Genomic DNA, 21,439 nt, shown 5'->3' on the forward strand with positions numbered 1-21,439 from the left:
AAGAAAATAAATATTATCCAGACAAACTGACTACATATTTTATTATATTTGTAGAAAAAAAGGAGTTCCCCCCATACTTCCAGTATCTAACTAAAGGTATACCCCATTTCACAGAATACAAAGCTTCCTAAAAGGTTGGGCTTGCATGCTAAGTCACTTCAGTCATGTTCAACTCTGTATGACCCTATGAACTGTAGCCTGCCAGGCTCCTCTATCCATAGGAATCTCCAGGCAAGAATACTGGAGTAGGTTATTTATAGCCAAATATCTATTTTATAATTGTCTTATTGGCTTCCATTAGAAAATCAAATATGGGTCACTGAAGAAATCTATGAAGAAATAATAAAGTTACAAATGAGAGTTTCTTCTTGTATCAGTTCTACTGCCACAGTAACATGGCATGATAAACCACCCCAAATTCAGTGGCTTAAAACAATACTCATCTGTTTTGTTTGTAAGTCCCCAGGTCAGTGACTCTGGTGGCTCAGCTGGGCTTGGCTGGACTGTTCTGGCCTGGGCTCACCCAGCTCTTCCTGATGAGGATGGCATCAGCCATGACAACTGAGATGATCTGGCTTCCCTCCACCTGTCTGTCTCACCTTCCAGGAGGCTCGCCGGGGCAAGTTCTCAAGACAATTTCAGAAGAGCCAAGGCAAGCAGAAGCACACAAAGGCTTTTTCCAGCTTCTGCTTGTGCTATCTCTGCTGACAGCTCATTAACCAAAGCAAGTTCCAAGTTCCACTCAGATCTAAAAGGACAAGGCAGCAGACTCCACTGCATCAGTAAGGAAAGCTGCAAAGTCATATGACCAAATGCATCTCAATGGAGAAGGTTGAAGAATTAGAATCTTTAATACACCCAATGTACCACAACCTTGATTTTTAAAGGACAACAACAATAATAAAAAGATAATTCAGGTTTTGGGGAGGTAACTGGGCTTAATACACACAAGTACTACAGAAAAGAAAAAGAAGACCATACATGAATAGAGCAGACCAGATGCTGAAAAATCGAGAGGCTTGTCTTCAAAACCTTTCTTCAACTCCTATGGCAGGATGGTACACTTCTTAATTTCTTAACTCCTTTTTCCTAATGGCTAAAGGTAGAGGCTTACATTTAGAACAGTTGATAGAAATAAAGCAGGAAAGAAGACAAAAAAGGCAAAGAAATAAAACAGAATTTTTAGTAAAAAAATATATATTTTTAACTAAATAATGTTTTAAAACTAGTCACATTAGTTTCATTATTATCTTTACAAAAAGCCACAGAAGTTTGTTTTATCTCCGGGTACAAAATTAAACCAAGGCCACTCAGGTGGAATAAACATTGAGATTTAAATGTAGGACTAATTTTCAGGGGATGTAATATACAGTATGGTGACTAGAGTTATCAATACTATATTGCATATTTGAAAGCTATTAAGACAGCATATCACCTTAAGAGTTCTCCCCACAAGAAAAAAAAATTGTAACTATATGTGCTGAGGGATAAATAAACTTGCTGTGGTGTTATACATGTAAAACTAATACAATTTATATGTCAAATATATCTTAATTTTAAAAAGAAAAAACACAGGACTAAAAACACAAATGTTGCTTCCATGTTATATCAGAAACAACTTTTGAAACAATAAATTCTGTTCCCTCTCTCATCATTTAGTTAATTCTCTTCAGTTCAAAATTCACTTATTTGTAGACAACATCTTGATCTTCCCAGCCAGGTGGAACTCTTCTCATACACTTGTCTTTGAGTGATTTATTTCTTCCAACAGAAGCATAGTTTTACATTTGTTCATGAAATATTTGATTGCATATCTCTCTAACTAGACTGTCAGATTCATGAAGGCAAATATTTTTTTTCTGGTTAGGCTCAGTTCCATCTGTGGACCCAGGATAGTTGCTGCCATATGATAGCTCTTAATACATAAACAGCAAATGAAGGAATAAATAACACATAATCAATGGGGGAGCATGTTTATTGAAAATATGCAATCGTTGTATAGATAACAGAGCACATACATGGCTGATGAGTCCTAAAATGTTCTTCATAATGAAATTTAAGGTAATACATTTCTAAAAAAAGGAACTACATCTAAAATACATATTTTAACATTGCTATATTGAATGTTAAATACATGAATGTTTCAGCACAAATAACTGCATTTCATGTTTTTCTTAGTAACAATCAGAGAAAGTCAATGTCAGAAACTTATCAACAAATGCAGCTCCTCTCATAGGATAAGCCTTTTTTCCCATCATTTTCAGTAAGCAAGGAAGATAAAAGGGAGGATGTATATTTCATATGTGATTCAGAGTTCACTGATGCAAAATCAAAGGCTTTACTAAGATGCTCTGCAAGTGTGTAATATTACCTGGAGATAATTCAGAATTGTCTGTATTGTCTAACCACTTACTTGCTGGTGTTATAGTACCTCCTGTACAGGACAGGACTCACATACTGCCACCTTGCTTGCCAAGGAATATAACTTTTTCTGGTTGCAAACCAGAAGATTTGAAGCATAGAAGTAACATAATATTACTTTCATTAAAAATAAAAGCTACCAACAATATAGAAGACAGACATGGAGAAATCAGAGACAGAAAGATCAGTAAGGAAATCCTTAAAACAACAGTCCCCATGAGAGCTGATGAAGACCTGAAATAGGACATTAGCGCTGAGATTGGAGAAGTGTTGACTGATTAAGAGATGTTAAGTAAGGAGAACCTATAATATTGAGTAACCAGATGAATATGAGAGATTAGGGACTGGCAGAAAGGGAGAAGTTTATAATTATATCCAGATTTTTGGTATATACATAATATCAGAGCAAGTCAAGGGAGAAAGATAACAATTTTGGTTTTAAATATGTTGGATTATTCTTGTAGGATATCCTGTTAGTAATTAATAGCAGGGAGTTAACGGGGAAGAAGAGAGAGAGAGAAGAGAAGAAAGCTAAAGAAAGTCAAGAGTGGAGATACTGATTCGCAGCCATCAGAACCCAGGTAGCATTAGATGCAGTGAGCACTGGAAATGTTGCTGCGGGAGTGCACAGAATTGAAAAGCGAGACTGCTGCTGCTGCTGCTAAGTCGCTTCAGTCGTGTCCGACTCTGTGCGACCCCATAGACGGCAGCCCACCAGGTTCCACTATCCCTGGGATTCTCCAGGCAAGAATACTGGAGTGGGTTGCCATTTCCTTCTCCAGTGCATGAAAGGGAAAAGTGAAAGTGAAGTCATTCAGTTGTGTCCGACTCTTAGCGACCCCATGGACTGTAGCCTACCAGGCTCCTCCGTCCATGGGATTTTCCAGGCAAGAGTACTGGAGTGGGGTGCCATTACCTTCTCCAGAAAAGCAAGACTGGCTAAGTGTAAACTGAAGGAAATGCCACCATGAATGGATAAATAAATAAAGAGGAGATCATGAAAGGAAGAAAGAGGGGAAACAGGAGAGAATGGTGTCAGATAAGACAGTGCAGGAAAGACTTCTATGGATAAGGTAGTACTCACTAATGAAGCCACAGAATTTAGGCAGTTAGCTTTATCTAGTGTGGACATCATATGCTGTTTGAGTTTTTATTTACAAACTGAATTTAGAGACTACCTTGGAACCTAAGTTTTTGGCCATTATAGTCCCTTTGGGTTAAACTGAATTAAATACTCTAGGAACCAGGACAGCTTCCTATTGATGTTTCTATACCAAGCAGAATCTGCCAACAAAACATCTGTCGAAACTAAGCACATGGTGCTTGAATGTGAATATTGCTGAAGAAAGGAATTCATAGATTCTCAAGCTTTAGTGAACTTGTATCTTCATTGTGACAGTGGATATGTTTTTCAGTTGTTTAAAACTTTAGTATGTAAATGACTCTGAGAGAAAGACACAGAGACAGAGAGAGTCCCCAGGTTTGAAGACAATCATTCATTCACTCTGTGTGAATCACATTCTATCATATCTAGCAGGAAAACGTACTTCAGACAGGTCTGGGCAAGTTGAATTTGCCTAGCTTCCTCTCTTCCAATAACTTGCTTCGACAGATCTGTATTTTTGCCATTTGATGTCTACCTCCATCTTTCATCAGTTTTCACTGTATTTCCAGCCTTCAATTTGCTACTTTGGCAGAGTGAAAGAGATTCTATGCTTGGTATTGACACGTTTTTTATTCCTTGAAATAATAAAAAGGATCATTTCTGTTACCATTCATATCATGTGAAAATAAAAAACCAATTGCACTGGTCACCCACCTAGCTAAGTTAAGTAGACATGAATTTCAGTGTCAGTAGATGGGACTGAGATGTTGTTTGTTCAACTGGACATCCCTCAACCTGTTGCAGGTTTAGACTTACTGATAATATGAAGGATCCAGGCCCCGTTACTACCAATGAATAGTTAAATCATTGGGTGGTCAGTTCTCAGCCTCTCGGCTGCTCCAAAAAGAAACACAGGAACCAACAGTAACCTGCACGATCTCCCGCCCACCATTCTCAATAAAACCTGTCACATTCCAAGTTTGGAAATACACCCCCTCGAGATTTATTGTGGGGATCAAGGCATGTTAATAAGCTTATAAATTACAACAATATAAAATGTCATTCATGGCTTGCTTGCCCAAATCCACGGTAACTCCAAATGCTATGTAGAACAAGGGCATGGGGATGGGGCTAGGGGGAGGGAAGGTCCCAGGAGCTGAACCTACAAGTGGAGTAACACAAGCTAAGGGGATAAACAGAGAGGCTGACATTCAGAAGACCAAAGGGGTATGGTCACCAACACTGAAAACAGAGGTGAGCCGTTGGTGATAAGAAATCTGGTAGTTTCTGACAGGCACAGCCCTATGGAGACTCAGGAACATCCTAGTCAGAGTAAGAATGTAACGCCCTGTGAAAGTCTTTATTAAACATCTATTTAGAGGACTGGAAGAATGATCTTCTATAAAATATTTCATCTTCAAAATAAGGAAATCATGAGGGGCATCTAATGTAAGGTAACATTTTATTAAGTATTGCACTAGAGAAGGAAATGACAACCCACTCCAGTACTCTTGCCTGGAAAATCCCACGGACAGAGAAGCCTGGTAGACTACAGTCATGGAATCGCAGAGTCGGACACGACTGAGCGACTTCACTTTCACTTTCACTAGTACTATGGTTTCATGCAACAGACAAATATTTGAAAGGTTTTTTAAATGACTTAAATAATAGAGAAATCACTTAATGTGGCAAATCATGGCAAGTCAAGTGTTGTTTGGTTTCAGAATTTCATATGATTTCAGGTGCCAGTAAAGTTGCTGGTTTCAAAGGAGGTAGAATCACCACTTGCAACTCTTACCTGTGCACTGAAAAATTATTTCACATAACCAGGCCTAGACAGACGAAGAACTTTCAAGAATTTTCATTAGAGGTTGTTCTAACTACATTTCAATTATCACATAAAAGTCAGATGTGAAAATTTCATTTTACAAGTATCATATTTCTGATTAATTCAGGGATGCTTAGCTCTGCTTAGGGGTCTCTGCCCCATCCAGTGACCTGTCCAGTCATCAAATGGGCAAAGATAGGAAAACAAGATGTCAGAGAAACAGCTCCAAGAAATCCACATGAGTGGCCTTCAGGTTAAAGAAAATTGTTCCCAGATGTGGTCAACACACTGTAACTGACTCTCACCAATGAGTCATGCCCTTGAATAATCCTCTCCCCCTGAATCCTGGCAAAACCTGTGCCTTGCTTCTAACCAACAGAATTTGGCCAAAGTGACAGGATATCATTCCCACGATTCCATTACATTATATAAGACTCTGTCTAAACAAACTGGAGCAACAGATTCCCACCAACTGGCTTTGAAGTCAGTTTTCATGTTGAGAGAGGGCATACCACGAGGGTCACACTGCAAAGAACTGAAGATGACCTCTAAGAGCTTAAAGTTGCCCCCAGCCAAGACAACCAGTTAAAAAAAAAAAAGAGAGACCAAAAAAACCCCCTGTGATCTCAACCCTAGAACTGTAAGGAAATGAACTCTGCCAACACACTGATATTGCCTAGGAGAGGACCTTTCCCCAGTTGAGCCTCTGATGAGAACATGAATCTGGCCAATACCAAAATTGCAGCCTGGTAAGACCCTGAGGAATGCAAAGCCTAGACTTCTGACCTACCAAAAGCCTGAGCTAAAACATGTGTATTGTTTTAAGTTGCTAAATTTGCAGTAATTGGTTACACAGCATAGAGAAGCAATGCAGCAGGGAGCAAGGTTCGACTGCTTGCTAGCACTTCACTCACCGGCACTGGAGAAGGCAATGGCATCCCACTCCAGTCCTCTTGCCTGGAAAATCCCATGGATGGAGGAGCCTGGTAGGCTGCAGTCCATGGGGTCGCTGGGAGTCAGACATGACTGGGCAACTTCACTTTCACTTTTCACTTTCATGCCTTGGAGAAGGAAATGGCAACCCACTCCAGTACTCTTGCCTGGAGAGTCCCAGGGACGGGGGAGCCTGGTGGGTGGCCGTCTCTGGGGTCGCACAGAATCGGACACAACTGAAGCGACTTAGCAGCAGCAGCAGCAGCACCGGCACTAGTGTGGAAGATTTCAGAGCGAGAAAGGTCCAAGGTAGAGACAAGAATTGGATAACTGGCAGGAAGTCAAAACACACTAATGTAGGCAAAGGTGTGTGTGGAGGGGGGAGGGGACAGGGCACAGGGGGGTGCCAGGGAGGAGGGTTGGTAGGGAGGTTGCACCTGAGGGGTGAGGCATGTGATGCGAACCCAGTACAAGACAAGAACCTATCAGCAACCAAAGTAGAGGTGTTAGAGGCTGGAGAGGACTTAGCCTGCAAATGGGGTGCCTATTTATCAGAGATTACCACAGTCAATTGTGAGAATTAGGCCGGGTATTTCCCTACTTTCTTGAGGTAGAACGAAGAGAAACTCCAGTTCCAAATAACGCTGAATGGCTGAAACCTCCCCAGCAGCTATACATTCCTGTTTAAAGCAACACTTTTGATATAATCATACTCATTAACTATAACAGTACAGAATAAAATAATTATTGAGTCCAATAATTGGACGTCCCTGGCAGTCTGGTGGTTGGGACTCTGCCTTCCAATACAGGGGGTGTGGGTTTGATCCCTGGTCGGGGAGCTAAGATCCTCACAGCCAAAAAACCAAAACATAAAACAGAAACAATATTGCAACAAATTCAGTAAAGACTTGTAAAAGTCTTTATTGACTTTACTGACACACACACATACATACACACACAGTATTTTAAAAGAATTATTGGATTATGTTCCTTAATGAAAGCTCCAACTGTGGGACCACTGAACAATACTTGGGATCAGACCCACAAAGAATGAGAGATAGCAAACACAAACTTTGGTTGTTAAACAAATTTAACAGTGGCTGTCTTTTCTCTAAAGCAAGCACAATTTTTGGAGTTAGAACTGGATTGACGCCCTAGCTCCGGTCTTTAATAACTTTCTGATTTAGTCAAACCACTGCACTTCTCTAAACATTTGTCTATTTACTTGGAAAAACAGACCAATAACTCCTCCTCCTGACTGCCACAGGGCAAAAGAGGTAACAAAATGGGAAAATGAAATGATTAAAATAGTCTCCACCAGCGTAAAAAGTGTAAACTGAAGTGTTACAAAAGTTCAATAGCACAGAGAGTTTAAGGCTTTGTTTTTGAGTCAGCCTGTGTGAATTTTAATTTCAGTTCAGTGGTGTATTATCTCTATGACCTTTTGCTAGTTACTTCACCTTCTGGGTGTCCATTTAGCCATCTAAAGGCATGAAAATAATATCTACTTACTATATTAGGCAGATACTAAATGAGACAATGTATGTGAAATGCTCTGATTTTTCCCTAAATAGGTTGCTGCACTACCTGACCGCTCAGCTTTGGAGCTAGCCAGCATTTTGTGGGGGGTATGATACGACAACTCCCTATGTGCCCGTTCATCTTCATTTCCACTGCTCTTCATACTTCTAATTATAACAGTTAATGGGTTATAGTATCATTATACAATTCTGTTAATACGACTAGAATTTCCAGGGCTAAGCTCTTCAATAAGTGTTTGTTGCATTGAGTTGACCCCAAATTTGCAGATTGAGGAAGAATTGGTGGGGTACAGGTTATGGGACTTCCTCTCTGTAATGTTGCTTGGCCTCAATAATAACCTCACAACCAAATGTGTGAGCAGATTTGCTTTTCAGTGGATGAGATAATACCTTTTAGGTTAATAGAAGTGGTTGATTTAATGCAGGATGTTAGATTTGGTATCAGCCTAAATCATATCAGCACCAAATACAACGGGCACCACTGCCTGCTCGGAATTATGCTACAGGCTTTCTCAGTTCCATTTAAGTCCCTCTATATCACTGCACGCAAAGCATATTACAAGGACAAGATATTTATACTCTAAGTTAAATGTCTATACCATAAAAGTGATCTATGTAAGATCAATGTAACTCTAATTTAGCAATATAGGATGGGAATGGAAAACTTTTCATGGATATAAATGTGAATTTAATAGGCCAAGATGGTTACCCTAGAAAATGACACATAAATTGCTTTAGAAGGTTCTGGAAGACTTGTGGAAAACAACTTGCTACTTGACCAGCTGGAGTCATAGGTGATTGCTAAAAGGTTACTTAAAAGTGATACCTTTATCTTCTTACTGGCCTTACTGAATAGTGTAACTAAAATGTCCCACATGTCCTGAGTTATCTTTTTACTTTAATGGGTCTACCTGGAAGAATATTCTATACTTTGCTTTAGCAAAACTTTCTTGTATCTCATAATAAGCCATATATAAGCATCATCAGGTAGACAGTTTTCCATGTGATGGTTTAGAAGTCCAGAAATGCCCAATCAAAAATAGCCCACTGTTCAGTTTAATAATTATAAATACTTTGATCATTTACTATAGTCTAAGTACTATTCTAAGCCTTTATAGATACCAACTCATTTAATCTTCACAGAGTCATCCTATGGAGTATTTCTGATCTTTATTATCATGTTCATTTTACATTAAAGGAAACTGGGGCTCAGAGATATCAAGTAACTTGTCCAAGGTCACACAGCTAACTAGCAACAAAGTCAGTATCAAACCAAGTTACGTAACTCCAGATTCATGCTCCTAACCATTAGGCTATACTTAACCCTCAACACAGATATATCACCAAACTGGGAGTTAAAGAACTAATTTTGAAGCTCAGCTCCTCACTACATAACTACATGAAAATGTGGAACTTCACTTAAAGAATACGAATACCCATATTACCAGGAGGGAAAGATTCACAGATATACACAAAGTCTCCTTCCATGGTGTCTCATTCATTAAGAGGTATTCAATGAATATTCTCTGTATCTAAATTTGATTCCTTCAGATTTTTCTTTAGGCCTCCAATTAACCTACAAATTTTTGGGATCTGTGATGCTTTTAGCAATAACCCCATGAATACCTGAGTATAATTTGGTTTAACCAGTTAACTCTCTCCAAGAGCAAACTATTGAGGGGAATTGAAAGAAAAGACAATTCTATTTGGGTGGACCCTGTAAACAAAGTCAATTTGAGGGCATTGGGCACCGCTGAACAGGGCAGGCCTAGGCTGGTGACTGTGGAGTTGTTTTGGCAGCCAGAGGTCACTGTCAGCTAAAACGTAGATGATGAGACAAGAAATGCCAAAGGAGCACCAAAAGGGTGGAACCCATTTTACCTGGGGCAGGAACTTCTTTAATGGCTGCAATTTACCCTCTGGCCCAATGCCATACTGGAGCATTTGGCTAGTACCATACCAGCAGTCATGTATGGATGTGAGAGTTGGACTATAAAGAAAGCTGAGCACTGAAGAATTGATGCTTTTGAACTGTGGTGTTGGAGAAGACTCTTGGAGAGTCCCTTGGACTGCAAGGAGACCCAACCAGTCCATCCTAAAGGAGATCAGTCTTGGGTGTTCATTGGAAGGACAGATGCTGAAGCTGAAACTTCAATACTTTGGCCACCTGATGCAAAGAGCTGACTCATTTGAAAAGACCCTGATGGTAGGAAAGATTGAAGGTGGGAGGAGAAGAGGATGACAGAGGATGAGATGGTTGGATGGCATCACCGACTCAATGGACATGAGTTTGGGTAAACTCCGGGAGTTGGTGATGGACAGGGAGGCCTGGCATGCTGCAGTTCATGGGGTCGCAAAGAGTTGGACACGACTGAGCGACTGAACTGAACTGAACTGATACCAGCAGTGGGGTTCACAAAGGATTTCTCTTATTTCCTCCTAAAGACATTAATGATGATGATGTACTTGAACTATCTGAGTACTTTTCCCAATTTTCCATAGTGGCATATAAGGGAAACGTCAGAGAGCAGACACTCAACCTTTGGTACTGCCATCTGAGCTCTGAGTGGAGAAGAAAGCTCTGGGCATTGGGAGTGGGCAGAACTACAGAGAACTCCTCAGGCACACAGAGTCCAGGTTCAGCCCGCTGTCCTTCATGGTAGATACATTAGGCATTTCATGCTACAATAAACAGAGAAGCAATCAGGTACCTCAAGTCACCAACTTTTGCTGTGAGTCTCCACTGAAAGTGAAAAATCTTAGCCATCACACACGGAATCTCACAGAAACCCAGTACATGCTTATTACTGTTGCATGTCAGAAAAGCAAAAGCTTTTCCAGACTCCTTGTAGTACTTTCCTCCAGAGCCAGAACTGTGTCATGTGACCCCCGAAAGCCACTAAAACGGGTTGTGCAGAGTATTTAGCTTTTCTTACAACCACAGTAGAAGTAAGTTAGGTTACCCTATTTAACATAAGCAGAAATCCATAGCCTAGACTAAGGTAGCAGATGTCAATGAAAGGTGGAATTTTAGATGTAAAGAACACAAAGGAGTGAAAAGCAAAATGTAAATTTTTTGAGTGGAGAGGGATGAAGTGATTGGGGAGGATGGAGCTGCCCTTCTGATAAAGTTAGATGGATATTCCTACGAACAATGTGTGAACAATGAGCTCAAAACTTTGATTTATCTCTGGAACATTTTATCAACATTGATAAGGTGCTTTCTGAGGAAGAAATTTGAAGGAAAAATTAATTATTGATTACTCACGTTAAATGTGGCAAACAAAATGTGAAAGACTCCCAATATTAAATGTGGAGGTGAATGTAAAATGCAAATACACACAAATAATTTAAAACCTAATTTAATATTGATAAATAAAAATCAGCTTTCTTTGGTAGCTGATGCATGCCTCATGATTTTTCCCTGCAATTACTCTTTCTCTGTTCCATCCTTAATATGTACTGTTAGCATCATGTCTTACCAGGGATCAGTAAATATTTGTTGAATAAATGAATGAGTAAAATGCATATATAAGAATGAACAGTAGATGGAAATGATGAAAAAAATAGTTTAAGAAGCTATTTAAAGATTTATGTAGATATTACATTTATCTAGAGAGCAATGATCTAGAATGTCTAGTATAAGTTAAGCAAGAAAGTGTGTAAAGACAAAGAAAATAACTGCAGTTATTAAGGTAATTTTACAATTTATCCTAATCCTCTAACAAATGAGTTTTTGACCCATCTAATTGTGATAAGAAAAAATTCAATTTAACTTGACTCAACAGTACTACAGGGAAAAGGGTGAGATAAATTAAAGTTAATGAGTCTATAGATATTTATATTCTTATTATATTGAACAGTTTTTACTATTTAGTATATATTTTTCTAAGAGTTACATAAAAAATTATATCTGTTGTCACACAGGGTCAGATAAGGTAGGAGGAAAGAAATCATTCATCTAAATATCAGGAAGAATTTGCTGACAGTGGGAAATGTCAGATTGAGAAAGGGCGTAATATGTAGAGTTATACTATTAGGTTAGACAAAGAATTAAAGCATTCATCACTGAAATCAGCCTTCACCTCCAGAGATGTAGACTAGCCAAGATAAAGGACGATAGTGATATACACTGCTTGGGTAATAGGTGAGACCAGTCAAGGCAAAGATAAATATTTCCAATTTTATAACTCATGTGATACTAAGACCCAGGATTGACATAAATAGCAAATTACCATAAACCTGAAAACAAAGCGCATATTCTTGGGTTTGCGTCTACTCTTCACTTCCTACCCACATTTCCTGCTGGTATATAAAAATTAGATTTCCAACAAGGAAGTAAAGCACTGAATATATTCATTTGTTAGGATGGAGTGTGATCTGTGAATTACAGAATATAATATGCAATGGGATCCTCTGGTAATTTTTGTCGAAGACAGATAAAAGTCAGCTACCCATTATAATGAGCTTCCCCTCTTCTTATTCACCTATTTCATCAATTCTACAAATATTTATTGTTTACTACATTCTAGGCATTATGCTAGAAACTAGATGGTCTCTGCTGTCTTGGAGTGTATAGTCTGCTAGGTGATGGGGGGTAGGCATAAAATAACCTGCTGCTAAATTATAATCTTCTATTCATTTGTCCATCTTCATCATTGAAGTGAGATTTTGGGGTGAGAACAATGCCTTATTTATCTTGATACTCCCAAAAACTAGCAAAGTGCATGGCACATAGTAGAAATATGGGCATGCAAAAGTGGTGGGATAATTAAGTGATTGAAAGGAAGAATGAAGGAAGGAAGCTTAATGAAAAGGGAAGGAAATGGTTGAGAAAGGTAAGTGATTGGAGTTAAAAAAGCATGTCCTCACCTTAAGAGAATGCCACCATTTCAACGATTAAAATTAGACCTTCAGAAATAAAACCTTCAGAAAAGTGATCTGTTTCCATCAAAAGGTGACAAAAAGAGTTTTAGAAAAGATGTCTTTCCACTAAAGACCAAACATATACTTACATATTAAGCTAAGTTTCAGGAAGTCAGTATTTCATTCCTAGGTCCACTTTGAAATTACCTTATATGGTGGAACCATGAAACATATGTTTGCCTAGTTTTTTCTGCTTGTAAATAGTAATAATTTTTTCCAAGGCACAGGTATGCAAGATTAATTGAAACACATAATTTCAATTTTAGGTGAAAAACACTAGCCCAATTGGTATATTCATTTTCCAATAAGGAACATGATGTAGATATTCATTTTGGGTAGATCCAGAGAGCTAGACAAAATGACTCTCTTAAAAAAAAACAGAAGCTAATTTCTTTTCCAACAGCCTAGAAATACTGGTCTTCTATCACCCTGTGACTCCAAGACCTGAGGGAGGTAGAGAGAGTCCTCAGTCACTTTCTGGACTCAGTCTTCTACCCCAGAAAAAGTAGGATCTTGGCCAAATCACCCAAAGGAGACACAAAGAGATTGTTTCAAAACCACGGAAATATAATTATGAAATCATCCACAAAATTTCCTCAACTTTGACCTAAAACATTGATTTGGGATTTCCAAATTACTCTGTGATCTGTATTTATGACACTTCTAATGACATCTTCTTATGCGTTGAATGTACTATGTCAATTTGAGAACCACATCCTCATCCTGAACAAGAATCCAGAAGCTACTTCTGCCCTCCAAGGAATAAACAGCCTTTAGGAAATCAATAGAGGAAGCTGTAAAAGGGCATTTGGTCTAGCTCATTGCACTAATCAGGTAAATAATCAATCCATCCATGACAAAATATTTTTTGCAGGATCTAATTGATACCAACTATGATGACAGACTGATGAAAATGATACTACCCAGCATTTAGCAAGTGTTGACTATGAGCCAAGGCCCAAACACTTTTCAAATTATCTCATCTAATCCTTAAATCTTCTAAGAAAGGTACTTTTTTTTTTTTTAATTGGAGTATAACTGCTTTACAATATTGTGTTAGTTCCTGATGTACAACAGTGTGAATCAGCTATTAGTGTACATATATCCCCTCTCTCTAGAGCCCCCTTCCCACCCCCTCATTCCACTCATCTGGGCCATCACAGAGCACTGAGCTGAACTTCCTGTGCTATACAGCTGCTTTCCACTAGCGATCTGTTCTACACATGGTACTGAATGTATTCTCTCAATTTGTTCAATAGGTGCAATTTTTAATCTCTGCTTCATTGATGAATAAAATGTAGTACAGATAAATCAGGGGGGAATCTGGCTAACTTAATCAGAAACTGGGTGGCTGAAAGCATTTCTGGTAATGGTAAAAAAAAAAAAAAAAAAAAATCAGGCTTGAGGAAGAATGCAGGAGGGCAGAACACAGCCCAGATACTTCTACAGAAAGGATGCTGACTCTAGCCTCTGCTCCACAACCAGACTTCCAACTCCACACTGTGTCAGAAAAAGTCTCTATGTGACCCTGCACCTTGGGTCATTTCCTCAAACCTCAGAGTCCTGGGGAGGAGCTGGACTTAGGTCAAGCATCTCTGTATTAGTTGGCAGCAGCCAGGAAAATGCTAAAGCTATTCAACCCATTCATATCCACATTTGGCTTCCGTTATGGGGAAATACAATCCTCCTTTCTTGAAATAATCTTCAGTTTTCTTCCCAAATGGGAAACCAGTTTTGACCATGAAAATGTCACCTACACCACTCTCAAAAGTTTATAGGCAAGAATATTATTGCACTGTGCTTTTCAGCCCTATAAACACAAACTTCTACACAAACTTCTAATGTACTCATGCTGCAATTCTTTTATTATAATAATTTTGATCCTTAGAGCAAAATAAGTCTTGCCCTAAAAGACTCCAGAAGTGAGGCTAACAAGAGAAATAAAGCTCCAGCCACTTATTTCTAACCTATATCTTTCTTTCAAATGAAATAATTGAGATTAATAATGTTTCTCTCATTCTCTCTCAATCTTTTCTATTCCTCAGCCAAATGGTAATTTCTCAGGAATGAATTACAGTATTGTTTCTACCTGCTCATTTCCATATTGGTAAAATACTTCTAATCTTAATGAATGATCCTCCATCAAATCAATTATTCATTTTTTAAATATTTTATGTTCCCCACTCTATAGATCTATTATTAACTTATAAATGTTAACATGGGAAGATGCCACCATCGAGCTTCATCAATAATGGATTGTTTTATTTTTAAATGATTTTTTTGTACTATTGATTGTAAATGGGTTTGACCTGAAGGGCCTTATGCTTTTTCCATTGAAAATGGAAGTAAGCAAAGGCTCAGTGTGGAATAACACTTAAAATATGCTAGACTGTACCCTAATAGTCTTAATGAATTGAAGTGGATGTTACCAGTCTAACCATTTGGAAAATGGTCCAATAGATGAATTTACAGATAGTATATGAAAAGTCCTTCTAAAATTGAGAGTCAGTAATTAGGAATAATGATGTAAAAAAAAAAAAAAAAACTAATCATCTTCACTACAAACTCACTGTGGGACTCTTCTAAAATGAATCCATGCCGCAAGTCTCATATAATGAGGAAAAGACAGAAAACTGCATAGTAAATCATTATATATGTAGTGCATTGAAATAAAAGACTACCATGAAAATAAAACATATCGATCAAGGAAAAGAATAAAATGCTTGGTAGCTATGAATAGAAAAATATTAGTCCCATTTATGTTTAGATATTTCACTGTGAAAAAAAAGTTAACTTCAATCAGCCAGAAAAGCTAGTCCTTTACCTACAGTGTAGGTCTTTGCTCCATTTTATCTTTACCATCATATATATCTTTTTTTAAAGGGGAAAACAGATAGCAAGTTTATATTTAGCAAAAAGATGTTTCTTTCATTTATTCATTAAGGCATCAAACATTTATGGAGCAAATGTTTATGGGAAAACACTGGGATAACCCACAGGGAGGTCATTGATATGGTTGTCTCTGCTTTCAGAATGATTATAGTTGATTATCAAAAATATAAAATGTAAGTAATTATACAAGTAATAAAGGCATAACAGCAATATTAAAGATACAGGTAAGTGCTAGGGAAGTTTAAAAGAAAAAAATAATATTAAATTATGAGCAAGGTTTTTGTTTCAATTTTTAAATTAAAACAAAACTCTATATTGTGTTGTGAAATGATATTTGCTCTTCTATGGAAACGATTTGGATGTGGGTTATGCGTTAACTTGCAGCTATAAAACATCAGAAATGATCAATCTAGGGAGATGGAAAATCACATAAATTCTAAAGGTCTTAAAAACAATTCTCAAGGGTGAAATCTCCTGTATTATGACTTCACACACCACTTTATGGCATGTAAATCTTAGGAACTATAAGAGAAGGTTATAAATTGCTCGATCCCATAAGACAGCCAGGTGTCCTTGGGTAGACCTTTCTATGTCTCAGCTTCTCAACCGTAGCATAAAGGGGTGAAGCTCAGAATCTCTACGATCCTTTCAAGGTCTAATATCCTGAGATTCTAAGACTTTTTACACGGGCCATTTTTCATGCAACCAATTTTCAATCCATGAATAAATGTTGTTAGGTTACCGGTTCCACATAAAGGGACTGTACAGAAGTAATTAGATCCCCATGGAAAAGCAATGCCCTATGTGTGTCCCATGCCTCATAAATAGTATACTATGAACATTTGTGAATCCTATGCAGACTAAGGAAAGACTTGAAATCTCCTTATTTGGAAACAATATTTTTTCTTATTAGACACACACAGACTATACTCATTTGCACAAAATAGAGAACACAACCTTATAAACACACCACTTTTTGATGAAAATGGTACTTGTATACAAGGACTGGATGGGTATCAAGATAGTAGAGCCACCAAATAAATTTTAATAAAAGGGATCCTAATATGAAATTTAAGGTTTTATTGATTTTCACGATATATTCCAGTCTCCATCTCCACCAAACCTTCAACCTATCTGCCAAGTCTATGTAAGTACTTTTATTCTTCTTCTTGTTGGTTGTATATTTGCTGTGAAAATCACAGATGAGGCTAAACCTCATATTGAGTTAATGATGTAGAAAAACCACCGAACAGCAATATAAGGAGCCGCCAGGTATTTGAAATAACTCTTTTAATAACACCCACTACTTTCTACTTTCTATTTTATGTTGTGGACTTTCTTCTCTTACATTGTAAGTTAGTAGAGGGAGGGATCCATGTCTGATTTATTTTATATCTGTCACTATGTCTCTAGCATTGCTATTTCTCAGCCAGTAGGTGCCTGATAAATATTTCCTGAATGATTCATTAGACATAGATATATCTAAAGCAAAGGAGAAGCAATGGATCCCCCTGGTGACAACCCAATTTAAATATATAGTTTCCATGAATTGTATCCTTGAGGTCTGAATCTCTTTGGTTGTCCATGAGATATTTTGATTCCTTTGAAGTTAGTCTTCTGTTTATGCCTTGTATGTTTATCAAACTTGTCTATTAGACAATGAAGCTTTAAAGCTTGGACTGTTTCTTCTATTTAATTCAAAATTGGAGACTGAAACTAAATAGAGAAACTTTGGATGCTGATGCAATTCTGGTGGTCTCCACACTAACAATGCCTCTTGTCTGAATAAGTAATACAATCAATGACACACTGATTGTTCATTTGTCTCCTGTTTCTTCTACACCCCTTCTGATGATACAAAAGGATTCCTTTCACTTGAAGAAAATGAGTATGAAAATAGTTTTACCTTCAATTTTATAGGTTAAGGAAATTTCTAACAAACTATTTTAAATATAAAGAAAAGACATCACTGATGATTTGGCATGTTGGCAGAGAAATGTGGAAAACTTTTGTGCTTTAATTTAAGTGGTGGGGACACATCAGCACATGTTCCACTCAACGTGGGCTATGGATCAGGAAGAACGTGACTGAAAATATCATCATCACTTCTCAGAGGACAGAAAACAAACATCATATATTCACTCTATGATCCTCCTAGATCATGGAAAAGTTACCCTTCTTTCTCTGAATTAGTTTATCTACCATCCCCAGGGACTATCCCTAGGATTCTTCCTAAACATTAAGATCATAAACTTTTCTCTTTTTCCCAAATGTGGGACTTTTCTCTCTAATGTGGAAAGTGGAGATCTGTCAGAATTTAATTTGCTGAAGGCTAAGCAGAGCCATGATTGTAAAACTCCTGACAATCCATTTTGGTTAAGAGTAGGTATCTAGCTAGATGGCTCTTTTCTTTAGGAGAACATCCAAAGCATGGTGTGTCCATAATATAGAAAAAGAGGAGAGGGGTTAAGTTGCAAAAGAAAACGCTCATCTTCCATTTTTTAAAGTATTTATTTGCCTGTGCTGGGTCTTAGTTATAACATATAGGATCTTTGATCTTCCTGGTCGTAAATTTGGTTGCGGCTTGTGGCATCTAGTTCCCTAACCAGGGATCGAAGTCAGTCCCCCTGCATTCGGAGAGCAGAGTCTTAGCCACTGGGCCATGAGGGGAGTCCCCAGGTATCTCCCAAGTTTAAGATGGCAATTCATTATCATCTTTGTTTCCTTCTCTCCCATTATTAATTAAGTTAATATTAAGATCTTGAAAGTCAACATAAATGACAAGGAACTTTGAACACAGTTTAGCTGGGTAAAGGTGAAAATGATACAAAGCATAGGCCCCCAGAACTGTGCTCCTAGAAAACAGTGTGTGAGGCACAGATTTCTTTAGCTTGATGGATGTGATGAAGGACCAAAACAAAATTTTCTCACTCAGAGAAAACAACTAAGATAAAAGCATTGGCTACAGAGGCATCTTATATCACATTTGACCTCTTCAAAGTGGCAGGAATGCAAGGACAAAGCTTTATTACTCATTTGAAAATAAGTAATATGACATCCTGTATCCAGAGCAGCATGTAAGGAGCTTGGAAGTCATCACTCCATCCTAACAACAGATGAAAACTGAACTGAAAAATCAACAACTCTTCTAAGATCTCTAAGTGAGGTCACAAGGCAAACTACTGCCCTCTGTTTTGCCAAAAGTTTTACTTTCATTTTAGGTTCAAAAGATTTGTTAACTAAAGAAACCACCTGTTACTCACTAATAAAGAATTTCAATTTTTTACAGGAGATTATTTGACTTAATCTCCTATATAGTCACTAAAAGAAAAGAAATAGAAACAACAGAGATAAGAGGGTCTACATCACCAAACTGGACTGACCCATCCAGACTTGAACAACTCTGGGAAGTCCCTGGTTAACAGCGATATGGAGTCCCAAGTGGGAAAGGGTCCCAGGCAGTGTGTCCACCCCACAGGTGAGACTTCAAATTACACTTTGGGGGCTTCCGCTTATAATCCCAGGCCACAAACTGATATCATCCTCAATTTGTGTGCAAAAATTCAACTCTGATTTAACTTTTACAATGCTGTTTTTTCACTTTGGACCCCCAGGGCAGGGTGGTACTGTCCAGGCCTTCAGGGGCTTAAGAGATTCCAAGATCCACTCCCTTTCTTACATGAAGTGCTGCCTGACTTGCTGTGCTTGCAGGCAGGCACAGAATCAGGGCAGTGTCCAGGCAGGTCAGAAGCAAGCCAGAGGCCTGCTTTCCTGCTTCAGAAGCCTCAACAAGACTTCCTTCATTTTGATTTCCCTAATATCCCCAGTGAATAGAATATTCCTATTCATTGGAAGGACTGATGCTGAAACTGAAGCTCCAATACTTTGGCTACCTGATGCAAAGAACTGACTGTTTAGAAAAGACCCTGATGCTGGGAAAGATTGAATGCAGGAGGAGAAGGGGACAGCAGAGGATGAGATGGTTGGATGGCATCACTGACTCGATGGACATGAGTCTGAGCAAGCTCCAGGAGTTGGTGATGGACAGGGAAGCCTGGTGTGCTGTAGTCCATGGGGTAGCAAAGAGTCAGACATGACCGAATGACTGAACTGAACTGAACTGAGTATCTCCAAATGCGAAAGAGAAACAGATGAATCCAGAGAATCAGAGCAGTGTCTGTGGGAATCAGTGTGGGTAGGGATACCTGAACTGTCCTTAATGAATAATTCTGGAAAAAAACCACCAATCTAAAATTCTGTACACTGTGAATGTATCCTTTAACAGTGAAGAAGAAATAAAAACTTTCTCCAATAAACAAAAGTTGAAATTTTGTTGCTGGTGAACCTGCCTTGCAAGGAAGTTTAAAAGAAAATTCTTTAGAAAGTAGGAACATAAGTCAGAAACCTAGTAGGAAGGATATCAGAGAAGGAATGAACAAACAATAAACCATTGTTTCTAGAGACAGTACATAAATAAAAAATTGCTGTATAGATAGACTCCTATGTCATTAATTAACCAAAGGCTAAAAATGAGGCCTAAAGACAATCATTGCTATTTTAAAATATTATTTTGTTTAATCCCTATAAGCTTGTCAGTCAATGTGGAAAACATTCTGATATTCTTTTTATGTGAGCTTATTTATTCCCCCATACAATTTAGGCTCATTTTAGCTATTAAATTTTGTATGTTGTATACTTTAAAAGATGGCTAATAATCAGAGAGAACAAATGCAGCATATTTTAAACTCTCTTCAAAAAGCAATAAAGGAATAAGGAAAACAAGCCACAAAGAACACCTCTGAAAACATGTTTCTACAGATTAAACTTCATGACCTCAGCCATTTCCAAGAACTTTAATTAAATAAAAAAATACCAAGTCTATAAAATAAGAGATCACAAGAGAGATATGGATTGAAGAAATGAGGAGACATCAGATTAGGAAATGAAAAATTATTTGGCAGAACTTAAGAGAGAAAATGCAAATAATAAAACTGTCACAAAATGAAGTCTGCATTGGAAGCAGCAAAATAGAGAAGATGGATGTGCAAAGAAAGCTTAACAGAAGTGAACAAATGATCCAAGAATTTCCAAAGAAAATGGAATGCATGTAAAACAAACGTGATTCAACTTAGGCACAAACAGTGTCTCCAAAAGGTGAGGAAAAAAAACAAACAAAACAGAATTTATTATTTTTCATTCAAAGAAACTTCAGAAACTGAAGACAATTGACTCTGCAGTTTTAAGAAGTACTTGGTGTTTCAGGAGAAAAAAAGTTACTATATGTTTACCAACCAGACCCAATAGTAAAATAATTGAACTACTAGACTTTACATATAAAGAAATAATCTCAAAAATCAAAGCAGAGAAACCATGGCACTTTAAAGAGGAAAATAATCAGACAGTTCTCAGAAGGTCTTTGAGCAGGTAAGCTACACACATGAAGCCCCAAAGAAAGAAAGTGAGGCCATAAGTTTGTGTGCCCAGCCAAAATATCATTCAAGTATAAGATGGACATTTTCAGCTACATGAATCAGATCATAGTTTTCATAAGCCTTTCTTAAAGAATCAACTTGATTTGTCCTCCTGGTGAGAAGGTGAACTAGACATGGAATTATGTAGCCTCCTCAAATCACAATACAGTACTGGAGATGTCACAGAAGTGTGAAAGAAACAGATGGATGTGAGAAAATAATCATAGAAAACTTGATAATCCTCTGGGGGAGATAGAAGGACCCTGAATTCTGGTACATATGCTGAGGGCAGGAACGGAAATACAGAGTTCAAAGGCTAGGG

General features: G+C 37.9%; 1 protein-coding gene and 1 long non-coding RNA gene across 21 annotated transcripts in view; one reads left to right on the top strand and one right to left on the bottom strand.

Moving 5' to 3' along the window:
- Nucleotides 1–21,439, bottom strand: part of LOC145516665 (uncharacterized) — a 207,836-nt gene that overhangs the window by 165,902 nt on the left and 20,495 nt on the right. The gene's annotated exons all lie outside the window — the stretch shown is intronic.
- Nucleotides 1–21,439, top strand: part of LOC145516659 (uncharacterized) — a 165,957-nt gene that overhangs the window by 97,500 nt on the left and 47,018 nt on the right. For 2 of the 20 annotated variants that reach the window (XR_014061618.1, XR_014061619.1), the window contains exon 5: nt 467–1,651. The exons of 16 other annotated variants lie outside the window; for them this stretch is intronic. The gene's annotated coding sequence lies outside the window, so the exon portion shown is untranslated. Of the gene's footprint in view, nt 1–459; nt 1,652–21,439 lie in introns of those variants that run through there. 2 more of the 20 variants (XR_014061620.1, XR_014061614.1) reach the window with 2 other exon arrangements.

Source organism: Giraffa tippelskirchi, chromosome 8 (assembly GCF_054371585.1).
Source record: "Giraffa tippelskirchi isolate mGirTip1 chromosome 8, T2T-mGirTip1v1.2.pri, whole genome shotgun sequence".
NCBI lineage: Eukaryota > Metazoa > Chordata > Mammalia > Artiodactyla > Giraffidae > Giraffa > Giraffa tippelskirchi.